Here is a 7,605-nt window from a genome sequence, read left to right on the forward strand (position 1 = left end):
TGCGCCTGCCCAGCCCAACACGGCTGCCAGGAGGCTGAGGGTGGGCAATGGCAGCTCCCAGCATGCCCCGGGAACAACCTGGCCATGGGGCGGCCCCGGGCCTACAGCTCCCAGCATGCCCCGGGAACAACCTGGCCATGGGGCAAGCCCTGGGCCTACAGCTCCCAGCATGCCCCGGGAACAACCTGGCCATGAGGCAGCCACAGGCCTACAGCTCCCAGCATGCCCCGGGAACAACCTGGCCATGGGGCGGCCCCGGGCCTACAGCTCCCAGCATGCCCCGGGAACAACCTGGCCATGGGGCAGTCCTGGGCCTACAGCTCCCAGCATGCCCCGGGAACAACCTGGCCATGGGGCAGCCCCGGGCCTACAGCTCCCAGCATGCCCCGGGAACAACCTGGCCATGGGGCGGCCCCGGGCCTACAGCTCCCAGCATGCCCCGGGAACAACCTGGCCATGGGGCAGTCCTGGGCCTACAGCTCCCAGCATGCCCCGGGAACAACCTGGCCATGGGGCAGCCCCGGGCCTACAGCTCCCAGCATGCCCCGGGAACAACATGGCCATGGAGCGGCCCCGGGCCTACAGCTCCCAGCATGCCCCGGGAACAACCTGGCCATGGGGCGGCCCCAGGCCTACAGCTCCCAGCATGCCCCGGGAACAACCTGGCCATGGAGTGGTCCTGGGCCTACAGCTCCCAGCATGCCCTGGGGCACGCCTTCTCCCAGCAGGCCATGGGACATCCCTGCCCAGCAGTCGGGCCCTGGGGGGACACCAGCCCCGACCCCGCGCCCGGTAGGCCCCATGGCCCCTTCCCAGGGCTGCCCAAGCACAGGCCCCGGCCCCGGAGCCCCCGTGGGGCAGGGACGAGAGGAAGGGAGGCACCGAGCGGCAAGGAGAGGTGGGTCAAGGCGAAGGGGTGGCCGGAGAGGGACAGGAGGCGGCCAGAGGGGCAGGGGGAGCGGGAGGGGCTGGGCAGGGATGGAGAAAGGACAGGGACTGGCGAGGAGCGGGCAGAGGGATGGAGCGGGACAGAGACAGAGGGGCAGGGGGGTGCTGCAAGGAATGCAGGATCAGCAGCAGGAGAGAGGGCTAGGGAGAGGAGCGGAGGGGCAGGAAGGGGGACGGAGGCACAGACCAGCACAGGCAGGGCGAGGGGACAGAATCCGTGAGCGGTTTGTGACTTTGGCAGTGGGCAGCAAAGCTGTTTCTGTGGGTCTTTCCTTTCCCCCTCTGCCCTTATCCCCTCCCCACCCTTCCCCTCGGTGAGGCTGTGTCTGTGGTGTGCCTGCTCTGGTGAAAGGAGCTCCTGCACCAGCCTGAGGGCAAAAGAAGAGGGGCAAGGAGCGAGCTGTCACAGTCCTTAGTTTGCAGGTTTAATGTATCGTCCCTCTTCAGAAAACACAGTGTGTCTGTGTGTCAGTGGTGCCGGCAGATTTTTATTCTTTATAGCAATTTCTTTAAATACCAGGCTTCATGCAGAAGGTTCACACGGTGCTGTGCTTGTAGTAAACGGAATTGCTTTTATGCATGCTGCATTCTGGAGGTGGCAAGTGCCAGGTTAGAGATGAAGATGGAAATGAAAGCAAGTGACGCACACGCAGTGGTGATCCTGCCACAAGCATGCTGTGTATTGACCTGGGAGAACGCTGCAGGGACTCTCAGAAGTCAAGGTTTTCAGTGCTGTTTCTGTGTTTGATACCCAAGGGATGGTTTCCCTCTGCATGCGTTTCTGGGCAGGCATGTGCATGGAACATAGGTGTGTCTCTGTGCCATAAGAGGGACTGATGGCAGTTCTTCATTTCATTCCAACTCAAAAGTAAAGAAAGATTGTACCTGCAAAAGCATTCAAACAGCCGTCTTTGTTTCCCAGAGCGAGCATACAAGCATGGGGGAGCAGTTTACAGGTTCAGAACTTCAGCCAGCTCTGGATGGTAAACCCTCAGGAGAGGAAAGAGAAGCCCCACTTTTTTAACTACAGCTCTGCTTCCCTTAATGTGTCTTCTTGTTAGATTGTGTCGGTGGTCAGATTAAAAGCACATGATTAAACTGTGCTTGTTCATGAAGATATTTGAGGGTTATTTACTGCCTTCAATCCTCTTACGAGTGGGGCACTCTGTTGCCCTGTGGGCAGTACAGTGTCGTGACTGGTAATTTTCCTTTTCTTGCCTAGTGTACGGATGCATTTATGAAGGCGAGTGTTGGGTCTTATTGGCGCCGCACAAGAAACCAACGTGTGAAACCCAGACATTCACTGTTAGAAACAGGAAGAAGCTGTGGGCCCTTGCTTCAGATTCTGCAAAAGATGTACCAAGGCTGAGGAAAGTGGCAAAAAGGGAAGAAATGCCGTAGCATAACTTTGGGATGGCAGGTGAAGTTTCCATCAGTGTTCCTCAAATGTAGCAGCCTCATTTGGTTTGCGGATGTGGTGTTGAACTCAAACTGCGAGACTAGTTTCTTTTATTGCGGGTGGTACTGTAGCACACGTACCTTTCATGTCCCAAGTGAAGTTGCCAAGGCTCTAGTTAAACTTCCGCAGAACCACCTCAAATTTTCCGTAGTGCGTGATTTCCTTCAACAGTCAGGTCCAGGTCTGTGGCATACAATAACCCCTACCCCATTTGGGATCTGGATGTGGTTGATTTTTAATTCAGACTTACCTGCTGTTAGAGATGTTTGGGTTTTGGTCCAAATAGGGAAATGCTGATTGTGTGCATTCTTTTGCTTTTTTCACAGTGTTGTTCCATGTTTAGTCATTTGTTCCTTACAAAAATAATGTATGGGTGTCTATGAAGCTGGAGATGTTTACGTTCTTGTGGCTGAATGTAGCAGTGGAGCTATCTTGCTGTATTTAAATCAAGAGCAGCATAATGTAACTTCACTTAAAATCTGGTCTTGGTAGGCAGATCCTACCCTGATAAACATTTAAAACAAACAAAAAAACCTAAAATCTGTGACAAGGTATAGGTGGAGCACCTGAACTGGTGCAAGGCAGCAATTCTCTCGCTGATATCCACACATTGCAGAACTGTTGCCATCACGACCTTGAAATAGTGAGCCATTAATGTTAACTACTAGCAGCGACCTTGAAATAGTGAGCCATTAACGTTAACTACTAGCAGCTTGTGAACCTCACAGTCAAGGTAGCAAATAATTTCCCACTGCCACCTTTTTTTAATTTTCTTTTATGTTTTAAAGTTTCTGATTTGATACTTTCTGATGTATTTGAAACCTGTGTCATATCCTGCGTAGTTTGTGACAAGTGTGTGGCAGATGGGACTTGTCTGCTTGGAGAGGTAGTGAGATGGAGAGTGGAGAATGGTTTTATGGCACAAGCGTAGTAGTATAAAAAGAGATTAAGAGGCTTGTGTACCTTGCTGCCAGTTCAGTGGCATGAGAATTCCTGTAATGACAAATTCTTTCTGGCTCTGAAGGAATGAACGTGCCAGCGTGCTGAGTTTCCAACCAGAGCAACACTAGCAACGGATGTCGTTCCCAAATGGTGAGGTGGTTGTAAGCTTCATCAGTAGTAGAAGCTGTGGAGAAAGTCACGAATCACCTGCCGTTCTGCAAGTCAAGTGCTTGGCTCTTTTGTCACTAGTGTTGATTTAAGGGTGCATTGCTTATAAATAGCACTTGACCTTTGTAATTCTTCATACTGCTAAGTTCTGGGTGCCATCAGAGAACCACTGTGCTGTGAAGGCCCTGTAAACATACGGCGATGTTTGTGTTTATGCATTTTGCCTTCCCTTAGATGATGTTATTTTGTCATTTGAAACCTTAGCGACAGGATTTGGGGCTTTATCCTGATCAGCCATCTAAGGGCCAGCTCTCGGCTGCAGCTGCAGCAGAAGTATTCAGGTGGTTTGAGCACCAAATGAAACTTCCACTTGGCTGCCATTTTGGCTTTTCCCTTCCTCTTAATTTTTATATTTTAATAAAGAGTATTTGGCTTCCTTACAGAAAAAAACCCCAGTGCTATCCTTGTCCTGTTATGATAAGGCCCTAATCTGGAGGGCAGAAAGCTGAGACCACCAGGAAGATGTTGAGAGGAAGGGGAAGAATGTTAGAGCCATGAGCTGGGTGTTCTTCAGCTGGCCAGATCTGAGGAGATGGAAAAGGTGCCTCCCAGGTAGCTAAAGGGAAGCACAGGAGAGCAGCTGGGAGCCAGAGGTGTCGTGTGGGCATACGGAAGTGCTACGCTGTGGTGTGTTAGGCAAATGTTATTTTCAGAAACTTCCACATTTGTTGTCATTTCCCAGGCTCCTGAGGTGCAGGAATGCTGGAGGCAAGAAGCTGCCAGCATCAACTACGTGGAAAACGAACACTTCTATCTCCATTTCACTTTCCTCACTTCTGTGTTGCGGTGGCAGGGCAGTACAGACCCGGACCCGGACCCTGACCCTGCAAGTACGCAGGCAGCTTGTGTGGCCAGTGCCGGTGTGGTTCTGGCACAGAGGATCAAGCTCTTCATGCTTCAGAGCTGTCAGGCTGACACTCTTCAGCACTCAATGAAGCTCTAAATTACAGCTAAAGGAAGACAGAAGTTTTGCTTCAGAGCTTGATAATGTCGTTCTGATCCATCCTTTTGCTTGTTCAGTGGCTACAGAAGGGAACCACTGCCTTGGTGGGAGCATCCATTGAGTTCTTCATGTGTGATATTAGAGGATCAGTGTGTCTGTTTACGCATGAGACCATTCCAGTAGGTGATTTGAAGATGTTCACGTGTGGTACATAAAACCTTTGCCAGTAAAACAGTAAATCCACGCAGTGGGGTCTAAAGCACACAGATCCAGTGCGATCCTCCAAAGAGCTTTGAAAGTGTCTCCCCAAGGGTACAGACCTGGCTGTTGGTGATTCTGTTGAACTGCCTTTTATAGCAGGTTGCTTGGAGAAGTTGCTATGTCAGAAGTCGTCTTCTGTGGGCCGAATGCTGCAAATGGTAGAATGTTTAAGGAAGCAAATGAATAACCTTCAGACTTGATTTTACTCTTTTTACAGATTGTACACAAATGGGAGGCCTGAGCAGGCTGCCTTTAGCAGGGGAACGTGACCTGACTGCACAGGAGGCAAGGAACTCTCTTCTCTCGCTGACCATGAGTCCTCAGTTTCAAGGCAGATATGAAGAGGAATATTTGACCCGTGGGAAATGCAACTTCAGATACGTAACCCAGGTGGGACTGCCATGTGAGCCCTGTGATAGGAGCCGTGTATCCCAACCGTGAACGTAGAGGTTGGGCCCAGTTTTTAGCTTGGTTCAATATGAACTCTGCTGACTGATTCTGTGATCAAGAGCAGGCAAGTCTGCCCCCTGAGAGGATGTTGTCGTGGGTGGAAGGGTTGAAGTGCAGTGACTGCGTCAACAAACAGGTGGTTTGAAAAGTCTTTTGGGCAAGGATCTGGTACGCTGGTGTAATGCCTTTTCCCTTTACAAAGGTGTCCAGTAAACACAAGTGTTCCTGCATGTGTCCAGTAGCGCAGAGACCTCTGTACTTTCTTTGGACTGATTGTTGTGTAAGATCTGGAGGTTTGGGGACAGTTCTGAAAATTGTTCAAAAGGTGTCTTGAATGTTGGGTGAAATGGGTCATCACTTCCATAAGCCTCTAGCCTGTAAAGAAGAGCCGTGGATGTAAGGAGATTTTCTTTTTTTCTCTTGTTACTGGGAGGAAAAGCAGTGATTAACTATTGACCTGTGATACCCCCAGGTGCAGACTGTGCAGTGCATTTGAGGTGGATCACTCCTGTACTGCCAAGACTGAGCCCAGACTCCTCAATACTTTGCACACTGGCACTGGAAGTCCTTGTGCAGCTGTGGGTACTGGCTTTCTGTGCTGCAGTGTGAAAAACACAAAACACTGGGGTTAAGGTTTGCAGAGAAGTGGGAAAAAGTTGATTATTTTGTGCTAGGAAGAGAATGTCCTGTAGTTTTCAAACTTTGCACCTCTCCACTTGGAATTTAAAACCTGCTTTTAACTCGGCTGCTATGTTTCAATGAGAGGGAGGGTGTCTGGTTGTCACAGATGATGCGTCCCATCAAGAAGGATCTTTCCCTTCTGAGTTGAGCTTTCTTTGCTTGATGTGGAAAGTGCCTTAAGCTGAACGATTTCAGATGGCAGTGAAGGAATTACATTGACATGGGGATTTAGCAACAAACCCAAAGGTATGTCGTCTTACATTTCAGTATATGATTTTTTAAAATCAGGATTTGCTGGGGTTTGAGCAGGAGACCCATTTTGCATGTGCCTACATAAACCCCATTTTCATGGATAGATGCATGCAGTATGTTTTGTGATGTGATACTTAATTACGTATAAGCTGTTCTATGCTGTGCTCTTCTGGGATTGTCGTAGTCCTTTGAAACGCAGCCCTGTGCATCAAGGGGGCAAGCTGTGTCACCTGCTTTCCCCCACAACATAGAGCAATGTAACTGTCATAAATACAGGCTGAGCAAAACTAGTTGAGAGATTTGTGGGCTACTGTTAGCATCACAGTGGGCCAGGAATTAGCCCATGCTTACTAATAAGTTCCTGTATTTTAATTGTCCTACGCCACCTGAGAGGCAGGACAGTGTCAGGGCACTTTCCCAGGGAATAAAACTGGACGTGTCTGCTTCTCTCCGAGGGTCCCCTATGTACAAAGCATCCTTCAGCACAATCTGGGTGCTTGGTGTTCTCAAAAGGACCCAAAGGGATGAAGTTCACTCCTCCTGCCTGCGTGACAGCAGGAATTATGTCTGCAGCTGTGCTTCTGCGCACTTTGAAACTGCCTCCGTTTCTTTGCTTAGCCAACCAGAGAAAAAAAGCCAAAAAACCCTAAGCTGAGTTGGCAACAGTGTCTTGCTGTCCTCTCTGAAGGAAGTAATTTACCATCATCTCGCAGCTTGTCAAACGTGCACCAAGTGTGAAGAAGAACATGACGTGCACTGTCCTAAGCTCTCAGCAGGTCAGGTTTTGCTGTCCTCTGGAAACTGTCTAGCTCTTCAGTTTTTCTCCACAAAGGACACATTGTTTGGAGTAGTGATGAGGTGGCCCCCCAGATACCCCAGCTTTGTTTCTAAGTGCTATTGAAGTATTTTGCCTCCTGAAGAGACTGTGTTCCTCATGAGGAACGGTTACTTTGAAATAAAGTGACCCCCTTTCCGTCTAAAGGGATGGAGCTTGAGACTGTGGAGGTGGAGGTGCTTGGTGAGGGAGGCAGTCAGGCAGTGCCACTCTGGGGGTGCCCAGCTGCGCAGGGCAGTGACGGCACCCGTGTGCCTGGCGAACGCTTCTCTCGCAGTGTCGCAGGGAGAAGGTGTGAGGGTGCTGGGAGAGAGCCGGCGCCCCTGGGAATGACAGCAGCTAAAGGTGAGGGCTGGCTGCGTGGGCAGCAAAGGGTGGGCCAGCCACTCCCTTTGCAAATGCAGTGGAGAGGGAGGGAGCCCCTCCATCAGCGCAGCAACGTCTGCTGGGGCAGGGCCGGAGGCACCGGCGCCCAGGGCAGGGCTGGCAGGGGGTCTGAGAGAGCCACTCCGCCACCCCCTTGCTTACTGACCCTGTGGGGAAATCGCTTCGGGGGCAGCGGTTAAAAAGTGCGTGCAAAGTTTTTAGGTCCAATTGGAACACTGA

Source organism: Falco punctatus, assembly GCF_963210335.1.
Source record: "Falco punctatus genome assembly, chromosome: 2".
NCBI lineage: Eukaryota > Metazoa > Chordata > Aves > Falconiformes > Falconidae > Falco > Falco punctatus.